This window comes from Pinus tabuliformis, chromosome 8 (assembly GCF_031772625.1).
Source record: "Pinus tabuliformis cultivar Carrire ecotype Pingquan chromosome 8, CPIR1, whole genome shotgun sequence".
Classification (NCBI taxonomy): Eukaryota; Viridiplantae; Streptophyta; class Pinopsida; order Pinales; family Pinaceae; genus Pinus; species Pinus tabuliformis.
In genome coordinates, this window is record NC_142294.1 from 1929628870 (window position 1) to 1929645467 (window position 16598).

Sequence of the window (16598 nt, forward strand, 5' to 3'; positions counted from 1 at the left end):
ATGGACTCCTCTGCCACAGTCTCTGTGTCAGCACTCGGGAAATCACACATCAATTCCGCGAAGACTAAAGATTTCTTAGACTTGGACTTCTCAAACTCCAAGTCGAACTCTTGCAGGATGACAATCCATTTAGAGTACTTGCCCCCTAGCAGTTGTTTTGTCAAGATATAAATCATAGGGTTGCAATCCGAAATAACAGTAGTTTTGCGGAGAAGAATGTAGTGACGAAAACGCTGGACAGCTTGAACGGCTGCCAGGGCCAATTTCTCCACATGCGAATATTTTAACTCAGTTGGATTTAAGGTTCTGCTAAGGTAATATATCACATGCTCTGCCTTGAATTCATCTTCTTGAACTAACACCATTCCAATGGTGGAATGCGAAGCTGCGAGGTATAAGAAGTAGTCCTGGTTGTAGTTGGGAGGATGCAATAACGGTGCATGGGTCAACGCGTGTTTCAGTGCATCAAAAGATTGTTGAGCAATCTCGTCCCAAAAGAATTGTACGTTCTGTTTCAACAACCGTGTAAAACCTTTAGTGACCTCGGCGTAGTTAGGGATGAATCGGCGTAAAAAGTTTGCTTTCCCTTGCAAACTTTGGAGTTGGCGCAAACTCGAAGGAGGAGGCAATTGGATGATAGCCTCGACTTTCGAGGGATCGACGCGAATGCCGTTTTGGAAACAACAAATCCCAGCAATCGACCTGTTTCTATACAGAAAACACACTTGTGGGGATTCAACCGAATTCGATAATGCCTACACCTCATAAAGATTGCTCGTAGGTGGACAAGGTGATCAGCTCGGTGTAAAGAATGAGCAGGCAAATCATCGAGATAGGGTTGCACAATGTGCTTGATGTCATGAAATGCATAAGACATGGCCCGTTGAAAAGTAGCACCGGCATTCTTAAGGCCAAAAGGTAATTTGCAATAAGCAAATGTCCCCCATGGACAAATGAATGCCGTTTTTGGTTGATCGGCAGGTAGAATATTGATTTGATTATAACCTGAGAAACCATCCATGAAGGAAAACATCTCACTTCCGGCACAATCATCAATAATTTGATCGATATAAGGCGTAGGATAGTTGTCTTTTGGACAAGCTCGATTGATATCCCTATAATCGATACAGATTCTTATTGTTCCTTGTTTTTTATTGACGGGAACAATATTCGATACCCAATCCGTTAACGGGATCGGATAAATGAAACCTGCTTTCAACAGCTTTTCGACTTCGGCTTTGATTGCAGCTGCTTTTCGAGGGTGAATCTGACGCAACCGTTGCCGAATGGGTTTAGCATCCGGGTAGGTTTTGATTTCATGAACAACAATGGCAGGATCGATTCCTGGCATTTCTTCGTAGGACCAGGCAAACACGTCGCGGAATTCTTGGAATAGGGCCTTGTAAGTTTCAATTTCTTCGTCAGTACATGCGGCACCTATATGAATGTTCTCCTTGATTCCGGGCTTCACTGAAATATCAATGGGAATAGTACGAGAAATATTCCCTAAATTCAGCTCTGAATCAGAATGTTTCGTTGGATCCTGAGCGTCTTTGACATATTCAGCGGTAAAGATAGATGAAAAATCATTTTCAAAGCATCATCCTTAGGTAAAAACGAAGATCTGTGATGGAGATCGTCCCATGGTAGATCATCTACACTTAGGATTTCGCGAAGTTGTTCGTCAGATGACACTTCTTCGGGAAACGTTATCCGTTCTAAGGGTGAGGTGAAAAGTGACTCTTCACTGACCACATTCATTTGGTCGGTTGAATGAAAGTCGGTAAAAGACATAAGAGCTTCATAAGCAATCTCATACGGACTCAACGGCATAACATCACCGAGTGAGTCTAGCTCAGAGTCAGAGGGAACATACCAAGGATCATCATAAATAATGTTTTCTGACGTGATCATATGAATTGTTGCGAACGAAGGGTCTGCATTGAGTGGAGGGAGAGGAAAAGTTCCCAGTAAACCGGAATCCTTAACTAAACCTACACCAATGTCCCTATAAGGGATTGTCGTTTTACCAACATGCTGGATAGTTTCTAAAGAGGTTGGGTCGGATGAAAAGTATGTCAGCTGATCAATAGTCACGATCTTACCGTTATGTGGAAACTTAATGACTCTGAAGACCGATGAAACGACCGCTGTCATAGCATATGACCAACTTCGACCCAAAAGAAGGTTGTAGTCTAGAGGGGCATCAACCACTTCCACATCCAGACTAACGGTTTTACCTTCGACCCCTATAGGCAATTCTTGTAGAATACCAAACGGACGGAACCCACGGCCATCAAAGGCCTTAAGGATGGTGGGGGATTGGTTCAACGAAGGAGAACCAAGCGATCTCCAACATTGAATCGACATAATACACGTAGAAGCTCCCTCATCAATCACAGTCCGATGAATAGGCCTGTTTTTGACTATCACTGGAATTTGGAAAGCCATTTGATGGGGGAGACGCGGTGTACTACTTTCTAGATCAAAGATCATTAGGTTCGGGTCCTGAACATCGACAGCTCCAATAGCCGACAAAAGCAATTTTCGTTGCGCTGGACATGATTGCAGCACTTCGAGTGCCGACATTGCTGAAGGTGAAACAGCTAAGTCTTCAACAATGTTGTAATTCTGGGCTGCTCTCGCATGTGGATTGAAAGCAGACCTTCGAAGTACACCCTTGGCGGGCGGCTTAATCACTAAGTCTGGGTTAGGTTTTTCGATCTGTAGTGGATCGGAACCAGGAGCTGAGGTTGATGGGTTAGAGTTAGAAGATTCTGCTTCTTTACCATCAACAGGAGCCTTACTACCATAATCTTGCGATCGAGTCGCAATCCTGACATGAGACATCATCAAAATGGGTTCTTCACTGGCATTCGAAGAAGAACCTATCATCTTATTTTCCTGCTCGGGGAATGGATTCTTTAACACAGCAGGAGTCGGAGAACCTTTAACTATTTTCACTACCTCGGCCCGATGAGGGCAGTCTCTCGTAAAATGATCTTCTTCACAAATGAGACAAGGATAACGAGGTTTGCGCTTTTCGTCATTAGTTTCCGACTTTTCCGTTTTCTCCTTTGGAGCCTTGTCTGCTTTAGCCTTCTTCTTTCCTTTCTTCTTTCCACCGTTTTTGGATTTGGCCGTAGATGACTCTACAGCGTGAATGTCGGCGGTAAGTTCAGGAGGAGAAGACTCTCCTGTCGGAGAATCAGGCAAAGTGATAATTGGAGTATTGGAGGTCTTGGAAGACTTCTTCTTACTCTTCGTAGTCACGATACCGATCATACCATCAGCGGCATGAGATCCCGAAGGAGCAGCAGCGATTTGGTTTGACTTGGGAAGATCCGGAATTTTCTCGTGTAACGTACCCGACTGAGTGTAAACTAAGTCAAGGTATTGTGCCTGAGCAATGACTTGCTCCTCAGTAACTACGCCGGCCTTAGCTACATCTTCAGTAATTCTTGGTAATAATGATTTTACAAACCATTCAGCTAAAATTTGGTCCGGGATAAAAACTTTCACTAATCTCCTTCGACGTCTCCACTCATGGATGTGATCAGAAATGTACGTGGATGTCGATTGTTTTAGCGAAGTTAATAATTCTGTACCATTATCGTATCTGACTGGTAACTGAAAATGAGTTAAGAATGAAGTAGCTAACTGGCTAAAGTTGTAAAAAGAAGCCCGTGGCAACTCAATGTACCACTTGGCTGCGAGACCAATGAGTGTACGCTGGAAAAGACGTAAGCGGATAGAATCATCTGAGATGGAATTTGATGCACACCAGAGGTGGTAAGTCATCACGTGATTAGACGGATCCTCTCCAGACTTACCTTCGAACTTGGGTATATCGCTGGGCAACTTATTTGGCATTGGCGGCCAGAACGGAAGATATTGAATTGGATCGTTCGTTAGGCGCGTCAAGTCGGGTAAATCTAAAGTCGCAATAAATGGTAACTGCCGGTTAGGATCTCGGAAACTCTGAGTCACAATACCAGCCCCAGGAGGAGGATATCCAGGATAACTAGGAACAGGATTCGCATTGGGGATATTATATCCTCCTGGAAAACCAGGATTAACCGGACCGTACTGGGGTTGTTGAGGTGGTTGATAATTGTACCCAGGATACGGTTGATACTGGTAAACCGGTTGTTGGGCAGCTTGACCAGGTTGATACTGTCCCTGGTACGGAGGTTGAACAAATTGAGGTTGAGTAGTAACAACCGTACTTGTACCAGGTTGACCTGCAGGCATCTGGACTGTGGTTTGAATCGTGGGTCCAGACAACGGTACAGATGTCTGAGGAACGGTTACAGGGACAGTAGAAACCGGAGCTGCCGATACTCCAGATGTAAGCATGGTAGATGAAGCGGTAGTTGCTGCAGCCGTGTGAGGTGGAGTACTCGGTGCAATTGGCGGCTGAGTAACTACAGAAGTTACAGGGGTCTGAACACTTGACTGGACAAGTTGCGGTTGCTGGGATGGACCAGGAACTGCAGGTTGTCCTGCTTGAGGTACCGACTGTATACTTGGTTGCGACATCTGTTGACCCTGTGACGGATCCCATGTTAACATTCCAGGGTATTGACTCGTAACAGGTTGAGGATACTGAGATCCATAGCCGTATTGAGGATAGGGTTGATAACTGTAAGGTGTAGTCCCATATGATTGCCCTTGAGGTGGTTGATAACCTTGACCAGGGTATTGACCCGTAGGTTGATAACCTTGAGGTAAATACGAATACTGGGGTTGACCTTGACCTTGAGGTTGGTATCCTTGAGGTTGATACCCTTGGGGTTGATACCCTTGGGGTTGCCATCCTTGAGGTTGCCATCCTTGAGGTTGATACTGATACTGAGGTTGACTTTGGGGTACGTATTGAGGCTGGGGTTGATACCCTTGGGGTTGATACCCTTGAGGTTGCCCCCCAGTCACAAATGAAGTACCTTGAGGTTGCCCCCCAGGCATTAACGAAGGTTGCCCCCCAGGCGGTAATTGGCCACCTTGAGGTTGGTTAATGGGAGTTGAACCTGACATCATATAAACTTCACCTATACTCAATGGTACATTACCACTGTTTCCAACTAATAACCCATGATCAACAGGTTGAGGAGATGCTCCCGCAAAGGTACCAGAAAGTGACTGATACCCAGTAGGAACAGAAGGACCGCCATGTAAAAATGATTCAGGACTTTGCGAAAACACAGACGACTGACCAGACATATTTACAGGAGAATGAATTCCTCTGGGTGGAACCGGAGTACGAGGTGTAGAAAAACCTACTGAGTTGTCTAAAAAATTGGTTAATGCAAGGTACCAAGACTCACTTCTAGGAGGACTGTAAAAGATGGATTCACGCTCCCTTAGATCAAGGGTAATTAGATCTTCAGAATCAGAAACGCCTATTTCTTCCTCTGGAACAAGTTCTTCTATAGCAATTAACCCAACAGGAAGATTTTCGGTGATAATTCTTTCTATTCTTGGTGAATCAGGAACACTAGGAGTTGGAGTAACAGGTTCTGAAATTTCAGGTTCTTCGCCTGTTTCACTGGCAGATGAAAAACTACCAGCAAGCTCGGAAACTGTAACAGCTTCGGGATTGTAACCTGTTTCTAATCTTTCGTAATCTGGATGGACTACCAAAGAAGATTCTCCTTCTTCAGGTGGACCTACTTTACTGCCACTAGGAGTTACAAGGACCTTTAAACCCTCTAAATAACTGGGGTCGTCTCGAGGAGGTGAACCCCTAAGTTCACGGGATCTTCTCAACAATTCGGCCACAGATACAACTTCAGGAGACTGGCCCGCAATACGACGGGACCTTCTCGGTAATTCCGCCACAATTAAAGATTTTAACTACAACACACGAAAACAAAGTAAAAAATTTCAAATCAAACCACCTAAAGTCTTCTAAAGAACCAATCAAATTTGAAGCACACGCCTAAATAATCTAGAGCGTCAAACCACACACAAACAGTAGTCTTCCGGACCAAAAGCGCTAGTTGGTGATTAGGCCCAACCTCGCAGGATTCAGTACAGAAATAGTGGGTGGAACAGTTACCCCGGCAACCTGCTTAATGAATAGACTGGACCAAGTTCCTCCACTTTAACCGTCTCGAAGTGAAGCGAACCCCCCAGAAAATCCAAGTGAGTATAACCGACGTCTGCTCCAGGTACAGTGGGACCTTCCCTCCACCGTCACCTTGGGTAGAATCCTAGATATTATGGCCACTAAGGTTACCAATCACAACAATTACACCTGGGGGAACAGTCTAAACTCCGACAGCACGCAAGGGCAGAGTAGCAAGCTCCAATCCCCTTACCGGCTCCTTGACAACAATCCAAGGTTTACCGATAAGTGACCCCTGGCTCCTCGACAATGGTTAATCCGAGGTTTACCGTTTGTAATACGTACTGCCTGGCGTCGTTCCCAACGAGGGAGGAATGATCCCCTCACTGGTTCGGACACGAGCTCGTGTTTCTCCTTTAAGAGGAGCTTTCCCAGAATGTAACTGAAACAATTGGATTTGTTCTACTCAAGATAGACTATCTGTTTGGTTTTTAGTCTTGGAGAGTTAAGTACTCACCTACTCCAAGACCCTAGCCTAAGCTATGTTGGTGCTTCAGAGCCCTAGAAAAATAAAGATTACTAGATTGATTTTAATTTAAGCGTTACTTTTAAGGTTGTTTCTTAAGTCAAAAGGTGATGGAAGTGAAACTAGTGGTATGTTGACTCGACTCGAAACCACTACAAAATGCACCTAAAATGATTTATCCACTACTTTACTTTTTCGATGAATTGCTTAACTAAAAAGTTGAGAGAATGCAATCCTTATAAAAGCAACTTCTTAATTGAAGACAATCAAAGAAACAATTCGTTTTTCTTTTCCAAGCATAAAAACATAACTTCTCTTTACATGCACGAAAAAACTCTTTCCTTCTTTTGAAAACAAAAAGCTACTTGAAACAAGACTTTTAAGAAGATGTTTTTGTATTTTTCTTTTAATAAAGCAAATAAATCTAATATAACCAAAAATCAATCTTAACAACTCTTAAAATCTATGAAAATGCACTCATAAGCAAACTAAAGGCAAATTTACTCTAAGCAATCTTAACGAGGCCAAAACTAACAATGATTATTTCTAAGGTGTTTTACTTGATCACAATCAAATCAAGGACTAGCTTATTGCAGAACCAAAAACTAGTCAAAACAAAATTCTAATCTTTTTGTCCTTTTTGAAAATGGAAATCAATACTTTAAAAACAAGCAATTCGAAATTTGACCCAAAACAACTCAAATGACAAGTTGCTCAAACAAGGAGACTTTACGGCTCAACTTCTAAGAAGGTTGACTAACCAGAGATATCTAAGGCTGGAACAACTTTCTAAGCTCAAAGTTACTACAAAGCCTTTCCAAAAATCAAACCCTAGGTCTAAACTTCGTTGAAAACCACTAAAACACTCAAAGCTCACAAAACCAGTTCAGGTAAGAATTCTTGACAGGGTACTAAAGGATCTGGGCAGAAAACACTAAGAAAAAACAAAATCTAAAAGTAATTTAAGGCAAAAATGGAATTTTCTTAACTTTTACAGGAAGACGCAGGTCAGCAGTTGTCACAGGTGCGACCCCGCACTGTGCAGTCGACAACAGCGCGTCCAAGGACGCACTGTGCAGCACACAGAGACTGCGTCTTTATGGAAAAGAGAAGAAAAACTAAAGCCAACTAAAGCTACAGCTAAGCCACCCAAATACTAATTCTCACAGTCAAAAACCAGAAAATAAAAATGATTTTCTCAAAGCAAAGTTCATATAAAGGAAAAGACTCTCTCATTAATGGATTCCCCAGCGGAGTCGCCAATTTGTCACACGGAATCTGTCAAGGGTGCGGACACGACTGACCTTCCTAGAAGTCTAAGACATTCTAATGACAAACAAGACAAAATGGAGTGATCTTTCTCTAAATACACCTTTTACAACATGAAAACTACAAGTGTTTAGGCTTACCTTATTCCAAAACGCTGTTGTTGAAGTCCGTTCTTGACGATCCGGATGAGCTCCTCCTTCAAGTCAATTCCTGCAACCACAAACAATCAAACAATTACCAAGCACTTGCATTTCATATAATAAAACATATATTCAACATGCAGACCAAGGAACACATGAAATAACTTATTAACATAAGCTATTGAGAAAAATAAACCAGTTTGTATTAATAACGAAACAAAGAAACTCTTACAACCTGGCCTTGGTGTTGTGCAAGTTCCTCCCAGGGTCCATCAAGGGTTTTCCTCTACTTTGACAAAGCTCACCCTCTCCCAAGTAGAATCAAGTGAAGACAATCTCTCCTCACAAAGGCTCTAATGGAAGACCTAAATCCTGCAGCATTTACCCAAAGAAAATGTATAGCTCCAACCTCCTTTCCTTCTGGCTCAATGCCTTCATTTATAGTGCTGTAAAGAGGTTATTCAGGTCCACTATCAATGGGATCATCCCCCTCTATGGGTGGGATAGCTCCCTTATTGATGGGATAGGTTCCCCCTTAATAGAGATACATGAACCAACTGGAGGCGCATCCATTTCATCAAACCGACCTCTAGAATGTTCTAGAAGTAACCACAAGTAACTTTTTCAAGATAAAACTCGCGCATTTTGCCTTTTACAGAGGGACGCACCTGTCCCTTAACATACAGAGCGTCCATGGACGCATATTTTGTGAACATGGTCAGCGTCCCCGCAGGTAAGGCTAGAGAGAACCTGCGACCCCAGAGATAAACATGATTTTTACAAGACTTTCTCTCTTCTTTGAGTTTGAGATGGATAACAGAGGCATGAGACTTGCCTAAGAGGGTAGCATGACTTGTTGATTGGAGCCATACTAACTGTAAGTAGTCAAGGTGACATTTTTTAGTGTAACAGGATTTGTACAGCATAACCTTGACGAACTCTGATTGAGATAGACATCCTAATAGAGTATTGACAGCCTTTGCATTTGTTTCATATTGCTTCTTACCAGCCGGATCTGTAGGAGTTGTTGATAGAAAAGTGTACCCTGAATCTATGATTTCCCAGACTTCTGTACCAAGAGATTGAAGGTAGGCAGCGACTCTTACCTTCCAATATACGAAGTTGATCCCATCAAAAATTGGTGGCCTGATCGATGCTTCCCTCTTGTAGTTTCTCATGATGATAGACCTTCCTTCAAGTGATCAAGCTTCTTCTGAAGGACCTGCTTTGATACCAATTGTTGGAAATAATACTGAGAGGGGGGCGTGAATCCGTATTATCAAATTCTTTTCAATATACCCTTTAGATTTATAATTTAATTTATTTTTCAGATGTTGACCATTAATTTGAATGTCAGTACCATATAATAATGAACAGGAACAAGAAAAACAGATAGTCACACCAAAGAACACCAGATATAAGGTGGAAACCCAATGTGAGTGAAAACCACCTGCTTCAATGTGTCTCTATCTTCTTTGAATTAGAAACTTCTTTTTACAATGATTCTGTACTGGTGCAGTTCTTTACTAGTACGCAGGCTGCAACCTGTAGAGAGCTACAACCCTCTCTTGTTTTCCAGACTCTCCTGGAAGGGAGCTCCAACCACCTTAACTCTTGTACTAGCTGAGCTACTAGTACGTAGGTGCTCACCTACTGAAGGCTTCAACTTTCTCTTTTCTTCCAGGGACCATGTTTCATAAATTTTCAAAATAGATCCAACAATCTCAATCAAACATCAATTAGATCTACAGTCAACCAACTTCCTTGTGCAAGTATTGAATTAATAACTTCTCAGAACAGAGTACCAGTACTCAGACACCAATTCAGAACCCTGAACACAACAGTGATAGACAGAAGCAGCTAAAACATATATCAAGAGAAAAGTCCACAACTTCACCAATAATAACCTGCGGATGTCTGCACTTTCTCTGTCAGTGGCCTGCGTACCTCCACACCTGCACTGTCTGTGCTTAGCACACCCCCGTACCTGCACTGTTAGCTGCTTCACGCACCTCCACACCTGCACTGTTGGCTGCTCCACGCACCTCCGCACCTGCACTGTTGGCTTCTTCACGCACCTCCACACCTGGTGCGTCTTCTGATCTACGCACCTTCGCACCTGAGCTATCGACTTCTCCGTGCACCTCCACACCTGGAGCGTCTTCTGATCTGCGCACCTCTGCACCTGCACCCATGTCTAAACTACGCACCTCTGCACTTTCGCTGTGGTTCGCCTGTAGTCCTCCAAATGGATCCAAATTATCAGTCCTCCAATTTTTCCCAGACTGTTAGATCCACAGATTTGATCATGCGTCAAAGTAGATCGTCCTTCTAATGCTCAGATCTCTCCTTGATTTAGCTATCATTCACCAACCGATTTCTAGGAATTCAGATCTTGATTCTCTTTAGATATTCAACACACATAAGTGCCTAGCCAAATGATCTCCTTTCCTTTTTATAGGCAAGCCCTTACTCAAACCATGGACCAAAACCATAGAATTCCAATACAAGGGACCCAAAACCTAGGTTTAATACTTCAAGATGCAAAACCACGGACCAAAACCATAGGATCAACATCGTCAAACTAAATACCATGGCTCAACCATAAAATTTCCCTCATGCACGCATTTCTCTGCATGAAAGTGAGTGAATTTGATGTCCGCACCTTTTGTTCGGAGAACTTGCGGGTATGTCCGCACCTCTTGTTCGGAGAACCTGCGGGCCCGCGGCTTTTGTTCGGTGCACCTACCGGTATCTCATTTTCTAACATTTTGAGAGCCTGAAATGATTTGCCACTTTGAGTGAGTTTCCATCAAGGACAAAACTTATGCCATAGCGCCACATCTGTGTCATAATGCCAACAAGAGAAAGTGCAGAACCAGATTTTTAGAGACTTTTGAGGACTTTCTCTTATTTTCAAGGCTTGATATAAAGAACTGAGGCTTTAGACTTTCAAAGGAGGTAAGTATGAGTGATAATGGACTCACACAGATTGCATAATGTCAAGGTGACAATTTTTTGTGCAACAGATTGCCCCCTAAAGTGCGAAGTCTGTAATAGATGAAGATGAAGTCTTTCATGTATGAAGAGTGAAGTACTTTATCATTTCAAGGATCATCCTGCGGACACCCGAGTCAAAACCTGTAAGAACATTCAATGCAAAATATATATATGTGAACATATCATCGCTGAGGTAGTCATTCCCATACTCAGATCAAAACTGACTAGAAAACTGACTAAACTGTTCTGATACAGGAATGATTTTGTAATACATCATGAGTATAAACATATGTAGACACAGTATGGGCACAACCATCTGTCTATGAATAGTCCACTGTATAATGAATAACGAAATTCCTCACAACATCGATGGTAGAAACTAGATCAAGGGTTTTGATTTCTGCTTCCCGAACTAGTACGATTCTATCCATGTGAATGAATGTGTCGAAGTTGAACATGGTAGAAACCACTTGATTACCAGTCAATGATGTGAATTGTTGACAAGTGTGAGAGAAACCACCAGTATTGTCAATGGCTCTCAAAGTACTCAGTACAATCCATGAAATGTGAATAAATGAGCTGATGTCGAACATGTCACAGAATCCTTTGATCGAAGGTCAATGATGCAACCTATCGTCAAAGGAGAGAGACCTGCCATTAGGGCATGCAAATTCTAAGGTACTGACAATTTCTAGATCATATTTATAGATAATGAGCTAAATTCGATAGAAAGCGATCTGTTGTAGGCCAGCCCACAACAAAAAATCATGGATCAAGTTTTGAAGAAATATATTTGGCAAGGACTAATTTAGGGATGGTCAAAATGGATGACAGATATTTTGCAGATGAATGGTTTGTTTGAACTGACCTCTTGAACACATAATGACAGTGCAGATGGTTTGGTGACAATTGACCCAAAGCTAATACCCAGAAATTGGCTGAAGACTTTCAATATGGTTTGATTAACTGTTAGGAAAAGGATTTCCCAACCTAGGTGAATAAAAAGTGTCGTGTTCAAGAGTGGTTAACTTCTTTTCTAAAACACAAAGTGTGACAAACAGGTTCATTTTTCTCTCTTTTCCCCCACCATTTTTAGCAAGTACCTCTTTATTTTTGACATGCTTGAGGAGGATAACATTTTCTTGTTTATAAGCTCATCCTTCAGATGAGTCCAACTTAGTTTAAAATTCGAACCCTAAGAAGGAGTGGTTCGTTCCTGTTTAAAATTGAACAGGTCCTTTACTGTTGAATTTTAACGAGTCCAGTATAGGAGAAGCTCGGTATTTTTCAATTTTAGGGAGTCAGAAGAAAAACTTAAGAAAACTCCATGGGTGTCATTTTTCATAAATTTGTGTCCCCCAAGCTCGAAAAAGTATAAAATAATACTTGAGAGAACCACTTGACCATTACGATCAAGGGGTACTTTTCATAATTAGTGGCTCCAATCTGAAAAAGTAAAAGAGCGATCGAAGACACGTCGTTTTATAACCAATATCAAACTTGAAACGACAAAAGTCAGGCAATCTTTTCATGTTTATACAGTTAGAAAAGAGCTATAGGTGGACCGCCTTTTTAATTATGTTTAACGAGTTAAAAAGGGAAAAAACTCGGCAATCTTTTCATATTTTACGAGTCAAAAAAGAGCTTAAAGAAGACTCATCCTAGAGGAACGAGTGGTATAAAGGGTAGCAACTGGTTCTGGTAATGGTGGAACTACTCAAAACATGTAATGGTTAAGAGGCTGGCTAACAAAACCACTCAAAGCTGCAGTCCCTCAGGAAAGGAGAAACAAGCAAGTGAAAGCATATGATTGGCCAAAGTGATGGTGGCAATGGAATGAAAACAACCAAGGCTCATCTAACAGAATTTAGCAGATAAAAATGGAAATCACAAGATGTAAATCGGGTATGGGTTCATTTTTATACAAGCTTGAACCATAGAGAACTTTGCTTGGATTCGGTTTCATGTTTACGCAAGATTGAAATGAAAAACTATGCTTGTTATAAGTTCACATGCCCCAAGCATAATGACTCAAAACGAGGTACATACCCCCCGAGATTCATTGCATTCAACCAGGTGGATGGAATGAAGGTTCACTTTCGAGATCTTGAAAAGACTCAACTTGGAAAGGGAGCTGTTTCATTTTCTAATGAGGTTGACATAGTGAAAGAACTATCCTCATGACTCTTGTTTCATTTTTTAAATAAGCTTGACACAAGACAAGGAACTATGCTCCATGATCCTTGATTCATTTTTTAACGAGCTTGACACAAGACAAGGAACTATGCTCATGACTCCTTGTTTCATTTTTAAAAAGCTTGACACAAGACTAGGAACTATTCTCATGACTACTTGTTTCATTTTTTAACGAGATTGAGATAGGAACAAACTATCCTCACAACATCCAGTTTCATTTTTTAACGAGGTTGAGACAGGAAAAACCTATCCTTGTGACACCCAGTTTCATTTTTTAATGAGGTTGAGATAGGAAAAAACTATCCTTTTGACACCCTATTTCATTTTTTAATGAGGTTGATATAGGAAGAAACTATCCTCACAACATCTGGTTTCATTTTTTAATGAGGTTGATACAGGAAGCAACTATCCTCGCGATAGGTCAGGAATCAGAAAATGACAGTACAGCCTGACATGCAATTTCAAAGGGATTTAAAGGCATTGGGCCATCAAATGAATCCACCTCAAAATCGGAAGGTACGATTCGAGGATCATCAAAAGCAATAGGGTTCAATGAAATCATATGAATATTTTCAATAGAAGGCAATACGTTAGGAGGAGGGAAGGAAAAAGTTCCTAGTAAACCATAATCTTTAATCAAACCTACCCCAACATCCTTGTAAGGGATAGTTGTTCTACCGACATGCTGAATACTATCTGAAGAGGCTGGGTCGGATGAGAAATAAGTCAGCTGGTATATTGTAACGATCTTTCCATTATGAGGAAACTTAATAAGCCAAAAGACAGATGAAATAACAGCAGTCATAGCATAAGACCAACTGCGACCCAGGAGAAGGTTGTAATCCAGAGGGGCATCAACCACTTCCACATCTAGATTTATGGTTTTTCCTTCGACCCCAATAGGTAAATCTTCCAAAATACCAAAAGGATGGAACCATTGGCCATCAAAATCCTTTAGAATTGTCGGAGACTAATTGAGTTTAGGAGAACCAAGAAATATCCAACACTAGATCGACATAATACACGTAGAAGCTCCCTCATCAATCACAGTCCTAAAGCAAGGTCTGTTTTTTACTAACACTGGAATCTGGAAAGCCATTTGATGAGGGAGGCAGGGTATACTATCCTCTAAATCGAAGATTATTAGGTTCGAATCCTAAATATCGACAACTCCTATAGCAGACAATAGTAATTTACACTATGCTGGGCATGATTGCAACACTTCCAAAGCTGACATTGCTGAAGGGGCAATGGCTAAGTCTTCAACAATGTTATAATTTTGAGCAGCTCTCACGTGTGGATTGAATTCTGATTTCAGAAATATACCTTTAGCAGGCGGTTTGGTTACTAAGTCTGGGTTGGATTTCTCAATATGTAGTGGAGCAGACCCAGGAGGAAGTGTCATTGATGTGTTTAAATTAGAATATTGTGCTTCTATACCATCAACAGGATTTTTACTACCATAATCTTGCAATCACGTCGCAATCCTGACATGAGACATCATCATAATGGGTTCTTCTAAGGTATTCGAGGAAGAAGCAACCATCTTACTATCCTGAGTAGGAGAAGGATCCTTTAAGATAGTAGGTGTTTGAGAACCTTTAACAAATTTTGAAAACTCTGCTTGATATGGGAATTCTTTGGTAAAATGATCCTCATTGCAAATGAAACAAGGATAGTGAGGTTTTCATTTTTCATCAATAGATTCATTTTTATTTGTTCTATCTTTTGAATTTTGATTGTTTTTGTTCTTCCCCTTCTCTTTACTACCAGATTTGGCCATAGATGAATCTACGACATGGACATCAGCAGAAACTTCAGCGGAAGAATATGCTTTCAAGGTATCAGGTAAAGTTATGGTAGGAAAAGAATTCTTTGAAGATTTCTTCTTTCTCTTAGTACTAGCTGAACCAATCATACCATCAGTGACATGAGACCCTGAAGGAGCTGTAGTTTTTGGAAGATTAGGGATTTTTTCGTGTAAAGTACCTAACTGCGTATAAACGAGGTCAAGGTACTGAGCCTAAGCAATGACTTGCTCTTTAGTGACAACTCCTGCCTTAGCTACATCTTCAGTGATTTTAGGTAACAATGATTTAATGAACCATTCTGCTAAAATCTGATTTGGAATGAAAACTTTCAATAAACACCTTCTACGTCGCCATTCATGAATATGATCAGAAATATATGTGGACGTGGATTGTTTTAATGAAGTTAACAATTCCGTGCCATTATCGTATTTGACAGACAACTGAAAATGAGTTAAGAAATAAGTATCTAACTGAATAAAATTATAAAAAGAGCCTTGTGGTAACTCAATGTACCATTTGGCGGCAAGACCAATAAGAGTTCTTTGAAAAAGACATAAGCGAATTGAATCATCAATAATGGAATTAGATGCACACCAGAGGTGATAAGTCATAACATGATTTGATGGATCCTCACCTGACTTACCCTCGAATTTTAGGATATCACTGAGCAACTTATTAGGCATTGGAGGCCAATACGGAAGATAGTAAATCAAATCGTTCGTAAGGCATGACAAATCAGGTAAATCCAAAGTTGCAATAAATGGTAACTGACATTCAGGTTCATGAAAACCTTATGTAATGAGACCAGCTCCAGGAGGAGGATATCCAGGATAACCTGGAATTGGACTTGCATTAGGAATGTTATAACATGCTGGGAAACCAGGATTAAATGGACCAAACTGGGGTTGTTGAGGCTGTTGATTAGTATAGCCAGGGTATGGTTGATACTGATAAACTGGATTTTGTACAGTAGGACTAGATTGATACTGTCCTTGGTACGGTTGACTCATGGCAATTGCACTTGGACCAGCTTGTCTTGCAAACATTTGGACCGAAGTCTGAATTGTAAGTCCTAACTGGGGTATAGAGACTTGAGGATTTTGCACTAAGGCAGGGATAGTAGGAACCAGAGCTACAGATACTCCAAAAATAGGTGTGGTAGGTTGAATAGAAAATGCAGTAGTTGCAGCAACAAGTTGAGGCAGAGTCTGAGGTGAGCTAGGCCTAGGCTGCTAAACTAAACTAGGTGCAGAGGTTTGAACCATACGTTTGATAGGTTGCTGGGTTGGACCAGAAAGCAAAGGTTGTCCAGTTTGACTTGATAACTGCACATTAGGTTGCATAGTCTGTTGAATCTGAGATAGATCCCACACCATATTCATTTCGGGATCCATAAAAGGTTTTACATATGGAGGACCATAACCTGGTTGATTGTAGGGCTGATAATTAGGAGGTACATTTCCAGCTCCTAGAAAAAATGATTGACTAGAAGGTGGTTGGAAACCTTGAGTTGGGTACTAACCTTGAGGTTGATAACCTTGAGACACGTATTGATTCTGGGGTTGATAAGCATCTTGAGGAATATG